Here is a 12,678-nt window from a genome sequence, read left to right as displayed (position 1 = left end):
CTGAATTGAAGCTATCCTCCCATGGAAGGGAGGTTCAGAAATTCGGGAGGCCTACTGCTGAGATCGAAGGGTTAGTCGCTGTCACAGGATTAAGTCCTTTGATTGCATGTTCATTGGACACTAGCGATCAGGGACTTATATCGACTTTTATGGAGAGGTGGCATAAGGAAACTAGCAGATTCCATCTTCCAGTAGGAGAGGTCACCATCACCCTCGATGATGTGGCCTCTTTGCTTCATTTGCCCATCATAGGCGCATTCCACACCTTCGAGACTCTTTATGTCAACGAAACAGTGTTGATGTTAGTGGAGTTACTTGAAGTCAGTGGAGATGAAGCCAGAGCTAAGACAATATAGTGTCATGGGGCATATGTACAACTATCATGGCTACAAGAGATTTATCATACCAAATGTGAGGCCGGACATTGGACTGTAACAGCTCAAGCTTATCTGCTGCATTTGCTAGGTTGCATTTTTTTTGCTAACAAAAGTGTAACATGTAGCACCCTGATATATATATATATATATATATATATATATATATATATATATATATATATATATATATATATATATATATATATATATATATATATATATTAGTAATTATGTTTGATGTTTGATTATTTGTTATATTATTTTTATCCGTAATTATATTCAAGGAGGTTAATTTAGTTAATAGAAGGGTGTGGGTAGATAAGGATCTAGCTTCTCAAAGAAGCCTCTTGAGAAAGCTTCTCAAAGAAGCCATGGGGAAGCTTCTTGAAGAAGCCTCTTAATGAAGCTTCTTGAGGAAGCTACATGAAGTTGCCTCGATAAAAATGCTGCCCAGCCTTTGTTAACCGTTGGATCTTCTCAAAATTTGGTCTGCAGCTTCACAAGACACTTATCCATGATCTGACCGTCAGGATCTTTGAGAATATGTCCGGAGTGTGCTCGATGCTTCCGTTCCCGAGAGCATTTCTTATTTAAGCACTTCAGCCTTTGCTTTCGTGTAGCTTAGGAAAAACGTCATTTCTTCTTCTTTCTTTCTTCCAAAGCCATTTCTAAAGTTCAAAGCATTTTCTCCATCACCCACAGCCACCATTAGCCACCACAAACCATCTTTGTTCTCCATTGAAACCCCACACCGAGAGGAACCTTTCAACCGAAGCAGAATCTTCCAACTTGGCTTGCGGTTTCGGTAGAGAACGAAACCCTAATCTGACCTTTCGTTTTCTTTCGAGATAACCATGGTTCTACGCTTGTTTCTTGTTAGTTTCATCTTGTCTTTGAATCTTTCCTGACTTTGGAACCGCCATTGCATGTCTTATGCTTCCTTTGAAAAACCTTAGAGAAAGAGACTTTGTAAACGTTATCCTTTCATGAAATGCATGTTATTTTCGTAACCTACACTAAACCCTGGTCACATTGGCGTGGTCGGAATTTCCAAATGATGTTCCTTTGTAAAACCCGAAATGCTCTCAGCTCTTTCATGTAGTGATGTGGGTGTTTGACCCAGAGCACTGTTACTAGTTATGTTTTCTGAAATCCATACTAAGTCTCCTTCATTTTGGCATGGTAGAAGCTTGCGTGGAATCGGCGAGCAAGGACAAAAAGGAATCTTCAAGTGACGCGACGAGGAATCCGCAGGGTACCTCACGATAGGTAAGGGGAGTTTATTATAAAATTTACCATTTTAACACCATGGTTAGGGTCAGGGAACCTAGCTATGAGGATATTTGCCTATCCTTGTTGCATGCTGATTTTTCTTCAAAAAAAATTACATTTTAACTAATGGGATGTGATACACACACACACACACACACACACAATATATATGTGTGTGTGTGTGTGTGTGTGTGTGTGTGTGCGAAATGCGATTTGTTGTTGATGTCGCTATTAAGGATTTTAATTGATATGTGATGATAATGATAATTATGATGATATTGATTTGAGATGACGTTGTTAATAAAGACTATGTCAACATGAATTGTTATTATTGATGAATATGTGAATATAAAATGAGGTTGTTGTTGTTGTTGATAACGTCATTGAGATGAGATGATATTTATGTTGTGAATGACATGGAAATGGAATGTTGATTGATGTTGGAAATGCATTGGCATGTGCATGTTGTGTATGTTCGTGGGGGGCACTGTGCATTGACCTTCCAGGGTCTTTGGCACTAGCTTTTGGCCACAATCATAAGTCATATGGAGTGTATGTCATGGGGGGTAGAGTGCACTGACCTTGTCAGATGGCCCAGACGTGGGTAACTAGCGTGGTTAGAGAATCTAAGCATTTCTGAGGGGATGCTTAGGCACTTTAATTGGTCCATGGTCTTTGGCACTTACTTTTGGCCGTGATCATAGCTCATACGACACAGGAAATAGAGTAACTGTGGTCAAGTGTACTTTGTACTAGGGGGTTTGTCACCTAGTAGGGAACACCTTTGGGCTCCCAGGCTGATCACCTATGGGAGGGGGGCTGTTACGTGCACAACCGGGTGGTCTCGACAAACTCAGCACAGTTCCCTAAGTGAGAATGTCATGTGGACACGCTTAGGCTATTTCCTGAGATTTGGTTGTTGTTGGTACGTATCACATTGCATCTGAGTGTTGAGTCAGGTGCATGCATCATTATGTGCAGTCTTGATTGGGTCCATGGATGGATCATGAGTAATTGTTGGATGTGAATGATGAATATTTGTTGGATATGAGTGTTAAATAATGATTGTTGTGTATGCTCATCATGTTTGCCTATGCTCCTTGCTAATTATGGTTATTTGGAATTGGTATTGGTTCTTTTTATAATAAACTCACCTTTGCAATTTTGTATCATGTGGTTGATACCTGTGATGATCACGAACCTTGTTCGTGGGAGCAGAATGACAGTGACAGGGTGCAGGGAGTAAGATTCTAATGAGGAGCCGCCGAGCCGACTTGATGACGTTGGCGTTATTTTGGGAGAGAGTTGTGTTTTGTAATCAACTCCTCCGTAGTTGGTTTTTAAGTTTTATTTTGTTGAGTTAAAGATGTAAAACTGGGATTTTAATTATATCTATGAACAGATTTAATTTTCGTTATGTGTATGACGTGTACCGAATTATTGTTTCTATGTAATTATGCATTTTCACTTAAGTAATGACGTGTTGTTGGATGAATTTATGTTGTGACAAAATCACTTCTATTTTCATAATCAAAAATTAAGGAAGTTCTTTTTATATAAAAAAAATTGAAATCATCGAATATTAGAGTGTGGATACCGTAGCGACGAGGCGGGTCGTTACATAACACACGTGCATGTGGTGTTCTTGGATGCCTTTCGAGACCTCAGTCAAAGTGGAAGCTACGCAAAGGGAGTTGCTGCCCTAGTGCATATGTACGATAATTTGAATGATACTTGTAAGAGCGGCGGCAGACAACTTACTGGATATATCACACTATTACAGGTAATTGTCATTGAATGCTATTTAATATTTTTTAATATTTTTCTAATGTGTTGATTTGATATATTTTTTGTTTTGAAAAATTTGTGTAGTGTTGGATTTATGACCATTTTCCATCTATTGTTGAGGCTTTTACGGATGAAGACTATGATGAAAGGTCACCACGTGCCTACTGCTGGACCTCTACAAAGGCCTTTACGAAGGCATTACAAGCGTTGACATATTGCAAGTGTCTAGATTGACTGAAAACTGGTGATGTTTGCTGGATGCCTTACTGTGACCACCGTGCACTTAGAGACTTTGACCTAATTTCATGTTTTTCTGGACATATCCGATGAGGTCCTGTTGTTGTCATACACCAACCAGAGAGGGTTGTGCAGAATTTGGGTATGTTCAAATGATTCCTCCACACTCTTCAGGTTCAAGATTATGCTTGGAAGATATTGACGACAGATGGATGTATTTCTCTTACTACCAGTGGACCAGATTTGTGTTGTGCCTCGACAATGTGCACCGGATTACATGGATTGCTTCTTCATGATTTTGCATCCATCCATGAGGCCGACACATCCCGGAGATCCACACAGACATCCACATGTCGTGCAAGATGACACATATGTCGAACCAGATGTGCCTTAGTACCCGATGGCGACAGCAGCTATGGAGGAAGCACCAGCACATGCACCTTCTGATGTGGAGTAGCCTAGACATGCAGTGGTAACATATATATTCATCTTACGCTTAATTTCATTTAATTTAAATATGCAATATGATTATACCTTATCCGTTGCTGTGAATGTCACAGGAGGCTTGTCGAGCAATAGGTGAAAGGTTGGAGTGGTTGCTCAACCTAATGATAGTGACTGAAGGCGTAGAAACATACAATGTCATGCAAGACTGCCTAAGGATCACTAGAAGTGTCACTGTGGATCGCAATGTATATGTGCGGTCGCGACGAAGGCGACGCACAGATCACACATGAAGACATTTAGAATTTTTTAGAAAAATTTATAGACTATGTTTATCATTTTATTTTATTTGACAACATTTTTCTTTTAGCAATTTTATTTGAATTTTTTTATATTACTATTGACAAATGTAAGTTATTTAACAACCACTTAGATCAACACACGTAAGTTAAACCACAAACCTTATTTTCCACACGTTAATTTTTTTTTAATAACTTTCGAATTAACCCTAAAGCATAACACTAAACCCTAGTTTGCAAAATCCCTAGTTTTTGATGTTCTACTAAACCTTGGTTTTCATGTCATAGTTAACTCTAACAATGCACGCAACACTAAACCCTAAGTATTATAGTAACCTTAAACCATTTCAGCGTAAGGTATAATACATAATTATATGAATTTCCAATGAAACAACTATGTATTATTGTAGTACATCACAATGTCATAGGTACCTAAATGTTCACTGTTCACTTAAATCAACATAGTCTCTTTTCAACATCATCAAATTTTTGTATTGTTGCATTCTAGTAATATATGGAGTTGGTCACTGCTTTGCTTAAGGATGACAATTCCTAGACCATAACAAAGTTAGAGGCGGTAAAGGACAACAATCTCTTAAATAAACCTGTTACATATGCATAAACAATTTCAAGTTATGATAACAAAATTAATTTCATAAATTTAAAAACATGATTATAATGAATATACCTAAACAAAATGATTGTCATAGATGTGACCAATACATATTACGCGATGCACAAAAGAATCTGTTGGTGGCTGACTTCTAAGACGAAAAAACGTCATGCTTTGTTGCAAAGACAACAATACAAGGATAACATTATACCTTGATGCAATGACATATCTCATGTTGGTTATATCCATCCACTTATCCATAGTAACCTGCATGAACAAGTTATATGAATTACATTTATTTAAACTAAAATTTAAATAAAAAACAAAACATAAATTACATACCATGGATAATCCATCAACAAGTAGGGACCTTTTTAATTCCTCAAATTTGTCTATGCCACCAAGGAGGTTGATATACTCATCAGACCATTTTGCAAGTTCTTTAAGCAAATGGTTGCGAACCAACGACCATGAATCTTCACCCATACCTAATAAGGCAGCAATCGCACGATATCCATAGTTACCGTCAACTTTGACATCGACAATGTTTTCAATGAAATCGTGAATGAATGGATGAAATTGATCCAACATCAGCATAATCCTTCTCAGAATTGCCTGGTCAGATAATGATGTACTACATTTGACTGAAGAATTACTATTTTGCACAGAATGTAAAACATTAACATATTCCCAGTAAGACAGATCACGCTTTGTTGATCTTTGATATTTGGTCATCAGTTTCTTCTGAGCACCTTTGGTGTTGACCTTTTCTGGAGGAGGACACATAAAGTTTAGATCAGGGTAGGCAATTTCCCGGAGTTTACTCTTTAGAGTAACTTTGCCACAAACATCAAGCTCTTCAAATCACTTGGATATGGTTTTCATCTCTTCGGTTATGGTCACTTGGGGCTTAGATAACTCTTGGTCTGAAAAACTTAGCCTGTGCCAAAACATATGGATTGTCTCAAGTGGTATGGTACCAAGAACATATTTGGATAGCTCACATGCACATGGAAGATCGTGAGTAGTTCTCATGACACATCCACAACGAGAAAGGGTTTTGCCAGCATAATGTACACGCTCAAACTCAACAAAAATCTTATTTAAAGCATACCTTGATACCAAGCCAAGTAGCCTCTTGCATAAGGTAACTTTAAAAACATGTCCAACCACATGTGTACTTGTCTCAAAGGATGCCTTAATTTTAGTGTGTTGCAGCGTAATCATGTTGTTCATGGCTTCCCAAACACTACATAGGTCTTCAAGGCTATTCTGTAATAGTCTTTTTAAAGCTCAATGAGTAAATTCAACCCTGCATTTGAAATACACAAAAAACAATAAACAAATACAAGAATTAAAATCCATTAATTCCTAAACCCTAATAAAAAATGAAAATTTTTATACCTGTTTGTTGTTGTGTTTCCTAAGTGCATCACCTTATTTGTCTAGGCTTTAAGAAATTTTTCTTTGTGGGGAATTATCCATGTTTGGTTGACATAGTCAACAAGCATTGGCGATGGTGAACAAGCAATTTCAAACTTCTTAAGGCAATCATCAAATTGATGCTTAAAAGGACAATCAACCAAACTCCTTCAGGCATTCATGATATAATCCCATGCATTTTTTTGACCAATTAGGGATTTACATTTTGCCTTGACATTCTTATCAATGTGAAACCTACACAACAAGTTGATACACTCAGAGAATACATTTTTCATTGCATTCATCAATGATAGGCCTCTGTCGATAACAATAACTCCAGAGAGGGCATCACATCTTAGAAAAAGACCTTGAAATCGTTCTAGAGCCCAGACCACATTATTTAGACGTTCTCCCTCCAAATAGGCAAAACCAACAGAGAATGTCATCCTCGTTGGTATGACACCAACAAAGTCAAGTAACGAGAGCCTGTGTTTGTTTGTTTTATAGGTACTATCTATCAAAAATACCAAATTACAGGCATTGCATAACTCCATTACATTAGGATGACACTAGAAGATATCATGTACAACATCTTTATCCTTTAAACTATGTCAATGAATATACTGATCTCGTTCAAAAAGCTTCATTAGATGTTGCATTTCAGTATCATTGCCTCTTATGGAAGAACGGTATGCACTTCTTGCATTGTATATTTGTTTGATTGTTGTACAACTATTAGCATTGTGCTCCTTCAGCGTTAGTAAAATATTTCTTGGTTTTACCATTGACTTTGTCATATCAGTAATAATTATTTTTTCATCCTTAGTCAATCGACCAACGTATGGATGTCCAACTAATGACTTTGTCATTTCATGATTGTGACTCACACACATCAACTTCACCATCCATCATTGGCCTCTAACCACTGGTTTCCCATGAAGCTTAAAGGGACACCTACATTTCCTATTGTCAGTATCTCTTCTTACAAAAATTTTCTTCCTAGACCTATACTGACCACTCTTTTTACAACCAATTAAGACAAATGAAGTCCTTCCTCTCCTCTCATACCAGCGTTTATGTCTGACCTCATAATCACCGCCACAAATTCAATTTCATAAGCAACAGATTGAGTCCACTGCAAAACATCATCTCGGGTAGCAAACACCTACAATGCAATCCACACAAGTTTAGTCTTCAATGGGATATTCATTTTATTAATTTAAGAACAATAAATCATATTAATATTTGAGAAGTATTGAACACATTAGAACAATCAATATGTTCTTCATTCACACCAGCTTCATCTTCATTTTGTTCATTCATATCAACTTCTCCAGACATTATAATGTCATACATTTATTGATCTTCGTTCATCTTAACAACACATTCAAAAGTTTGAATATCACAAACAAATAACCTCTAACCGCACCATACATATATTATCACACAAAACCCTATGTAATTTTTGATTGCATATAATATTAAAAAATATTAAAATTGATAACCTTATATATTAAAAACCAATAACATCAATTTTTTCTACTTATGATTCATAACCATATAATACATAAAAAAAATTATGTAGTAAAATAAATTATTTTATTGAACTTAATTCTAAATCATGAAATTATGACCACACAAAACAATCAACTTTAGACCACAACAACTCAAATAAATTATCCATAAATTACAAGAGTAAATTATCTTACAATTAATACCATTTCCAAAATATAAAAATAACTAATTACAAATTAATTATCAATATACACTTTTTTAAAAATATTCAAAATAATAATACGAATTACATTTGAAATAAACAAATAAATTTTTTTACACATTAATTTATTATTTTTAACAATCATACTAACATATTTATAATTTAAAATTTTAATATTTATTTTAATTTTAATTTTTTTTTAAATCCATATAATTCACAGGAATTAACTAATCCGTATGACTTATAATAAAACTTACGTATTCATCAATCCGTAAGTTTTATATAACTTACGGATTCTTTAATCCGTATGTTACACAAACAAAAAAAATAATGACGACGTACCTCCGACGTATCTTCGTTAACAATCAAATCAACCACCACCGACGTACCTCCATAACACTTTCACTTCGACCAAAGCGGCACAATGCACCTCTCACAACATTGAAAACCAAGAGAAAATTGAGAAACCGAAGGAATGAAAACGTTAGTGTAAAAAAAGCAACTTAAAAGGAAGAAGAAAGCAATAAGGGCATTTTCGAAATTAAATTTTATTACTGGGTAGACAAGCAATAATACTGGTGGACCTAGCAACGTCTTGCAATTCCTAGGGCTGGAGAACTTTGGGAACAACAAATGTTATTCACACCTCTCTTAATTAATCAAAATACCCCTTTTTTTTCATGATCTAAAATGCCCTTTTTTATTCATACCTCCCCCAATTATCCAAATATTTGTCGTTGCACGTTACTAATGGTGAAGTTAAGGATGAACTCTCACACACTCAGTATGAAGATTGTCAAGCACACATATATAAGGTTTAGGGTTCAGAGTGAGACAGACACATACACAATCAAGATTAGAGAGACGGAGGCGGAGACAATTTTGAACAATGATGAGAGCTCTCGCTTTCTCATTTTGTTTGTGCTACCTTTTCTAGAATCACCTCACTCTTGTTTCAATTTTTCCCTTTGTTTTTCTTATAGATTTCTGCTACTTGATACCAACACAATTGGAACTTCTCTAACAAATAAATATTACTAATAATATTTATAATCTTTTGTAAATGAAACAAGGGAACTTGATAACAAGCATATATACTTTATTATTGTTTGCAGATTTTTGTATAGTTTTTGATGATTGTCTTGTGATGTTATTGTATTGTGTGGGGTTGTTCAAATACAAGGAAGGTGTGGGTGTTGATTGCATAGTATGTTCGCTAGAGTTGACGTGTGAGAGTTTATCCTTGCCTTGGCCGTTAGTAACGCACGGGCAAAAAGTTTGAATAAAAATTAGGGGAGGTGTGAATAAAAGGGTATTTTAGATAATAAAAAAGGGAGGTACAAATAACAATTGTCTTGGAACTATGCAGCCCGCTATCTGAAGGGCAACATCGGTGAGCCATTTTTGGGTTTTAAATCAAGCCCTTTTCTTTTAAGATATATATAGCTCACAAACAAGGACTTAAACCCAATTTCAAATGCAATACTTTTTAGTTTGTACTTTCTTGTGGTCGGTCCTTGGTAGAAGTGTTTGTGGGACACGTTTACTTGGGTTTATACTTGACTCTGAAATTTCGATACAGTCCATATTTTGAAAATTTTGATACAATTATATGGGAAAAAATTGAGTCAACCTGATTTTATTGATATAATATGTCAATCTTAAGATTATACGTAATTAAATCGTAAAATTTTAAAAATACAAAAATACAATTAAGGTATTTTACAATATAAATAAAATATTATTCATTAAGTTAAGAAATTGTATTAGTTTTACATATTTGTATGAAAAAAATATTTTCTTAAAATAATATATAACAATGGATTGAGTTAGAACAACCTAAAAGACAACTTGAACTCATTCTCAAAAAGCACCAAGTCTAATTTCATAAACTCAAATCTGTCAAAACTCCCTTCAAACCGAGCCAACATAATAAGAGGGGACATATAATAAACACCCATAATCCTTGGTGTAGCTTGCTCTTTTAAAGGTCTACCGTTCCTTTTTCGTATTCTTAGTTGGATGGATATTTGTTGGATTTTGTCCTAGATTCTGTCCGTGAACAAGCAAGTTGTCTAGTTTGTAGTTTGTACTTTCATGTCTCTGGTGTGTTTTTTTTTATCAACACTTCATGCCTCTCTTATCTCTTATTAGGTAGTAGCATTGAATTGTTTTCGCTTCTTGTCGTGGATTTTTTAACTTTGAGCCTCTTTGCATTTTAGTTGAAAGATTAGGTTACTTACAGTTTACACCTCCATTTTGGCTAAGAACACCCCTGCTTCCCCTTTTTATATTTTAATTGTCCATTATACCTTTTTCCTTAAAGAGATACACCCCTTGAAAACTTTTTTTTTCTAGAAATTTCTTTTCAGAATAATATATACCTATTTTGGAAATATATTTCTAGAACTATGATACATTGTTCTAGAAATACATTTCTAAAATGAGTATATATTATTCCAAAAAGATATTTCTAGTATTATAAAAATGAATGTTCATCTTACATTTCTATGGTTTTTAGTCTTATTTTGATCGTATCATTAGTGATATTCAAACTCTCTAAAATATTTCTATCATCCTCTATTTATTTTTCTTTAAACCCTAATTTTGTACCTCATATTCATTATATAATGAAGTATATATTACATGTATATAATAACAAAGATAAAATGAAAATGAGAATAGGTTCAAAGATAAATTTTCTTTTCTTGAATAATATATACCTATTCTAAAAATGTATTTTTGAAACTGATATAGGTATATATTATTTTGAAAAGATATTTTCAGAAAATAAAAGAGGTTTTTCAAGGGGTGTGTCTCTTTAAGGAAAAAGGATATAATGGACAATTTAAATATAAAAAGGTGGCTGTTGGGTGTACTAAGCAAAATTGGAGCTGTAAATAGCAAGTGCCAAACTTCAGTTCAGATTCAAGCACAACAGGTGAAGCGGGCAACAGAACTAGTCTTGGTGTGTCTAACTCTAAAACCGACCTTTACTTTAGCTTCAATCTGTTAATTTTCCTATTAGCACGTGCATAAGCACAAGTCGCATTCATATTTATGTATTTCTTAAATAATTTACTTTTTACTTTAAAATGAACCATAAAACCTGAGACAAAATCAAATATTTTCAACATAACCAAAGAATTAAAAAATATATATTTATATTTTTAAATTTAAAAAAATCGAAACGAAATTAAATTTAAAGAATAATATATATATATATATATATATATATATATATATATATATATATATAAATAAAGTAATTACTATAAATGTCAGCAAACAAAAATGTGCAAATTTACTTTTTCTTATCAGTTGATTGAACAAATTTGTATTTAATTTTGTTTACTTATAATCTTTTATTCTTCAAAAAAATAATTATTTAAATTCAATTTGAATTTCAAATTTTAATATAATATATCAAATCATATCTATCATTTACTAACCAAAATATTTATCTATCATTTTAAATAAATTAAATTTTATAATTTTATAATCTTAAGTACTTATAGTTTAAATTTGATTATTAAAGTTATAATCTTCACACACCATATTAATAAAAAAGATATGCCTTGGTTTAAACAATTTTTTTGTTCACCCAAAAAATATATTTTTTTTATAATTTTATCTTCATTTTAAAATATTACTTTTAAAATATATTCGTATTTAATCCAATAAAACATTTTTACTAAACTAAAATATCAATAATTTTATTTTATTTAAATTAAAATATATCATTGAGGATGCTCGCTAGTTATTCACCAATAAATTATTAATTTGAATGATACTGGACTTGATTTTCTTAAATAATATCTCAGCTTTGAGCATTAAGGATGAAAATCATATGAGTGGAGGATGAGACGCCATTAAAAGTGACCAACCATATTTTTGACAAAGATAAAGATGGTGGATATTTCGCATTGATGTACTGGGTAAAAAAAATGCTAGCTATTTTTCTTATTACAATGCAAGTATGATTATCAAACTCTCGAATTAACGCGTTAACTCTTACGAGTTTACGAGTCTACTTGTCTTTTGCGATTTGACTCTTTAGTAAACTCTTTTTTTAGTAGACTCTGGGTAAACTCTAAGTAAACTCAGTAGACTCTCGAGTTTAACACCGAGTTAACGAGTTAGCAAGTTAAAAAAATTAGACCAAAATGTAAGTAATGTTTTTTAGTTTTTTGTCTTTATAGCATTCATCATACCTTCATTTAGTATATTATTCTCAAATACAAAATTCTCACCTTTAATAATATCAAACCTTTGTTCTCTAATAACATCAAACTCTCGATGAGAATGATCTACCACTACTATAACCTCTGCAAGTTATTATCTGGTAGTGATGTATTATTACTAGACTTGGCTATTTAAATATTCTGAACATTATGATTTACTATTTTGTTTTATTATATTGTTAAAATGTTTAATTAGTATGTTATTTATACATATTTTGTTATTATTTTTATATGAAGTAGACTCTTACGAGTCTACGAGTTGAGT

The sequence above is a fragment of the Glycine soja genome, chromosome 11 (genome assembly GCF_004193775.1).
Source record: "Glycine soja cultivar W05 chromosome 11, ASM419377v2, whole genome shotgun sequence".
NCBI lineage: Eukaryota > Viridiplantae > Streptophyta > Magnoliopsida > Fabales > Fabaceae > Glycine > Glycine soja.
Note: the sequence above shows the minus strand (reverse complement) of the source record.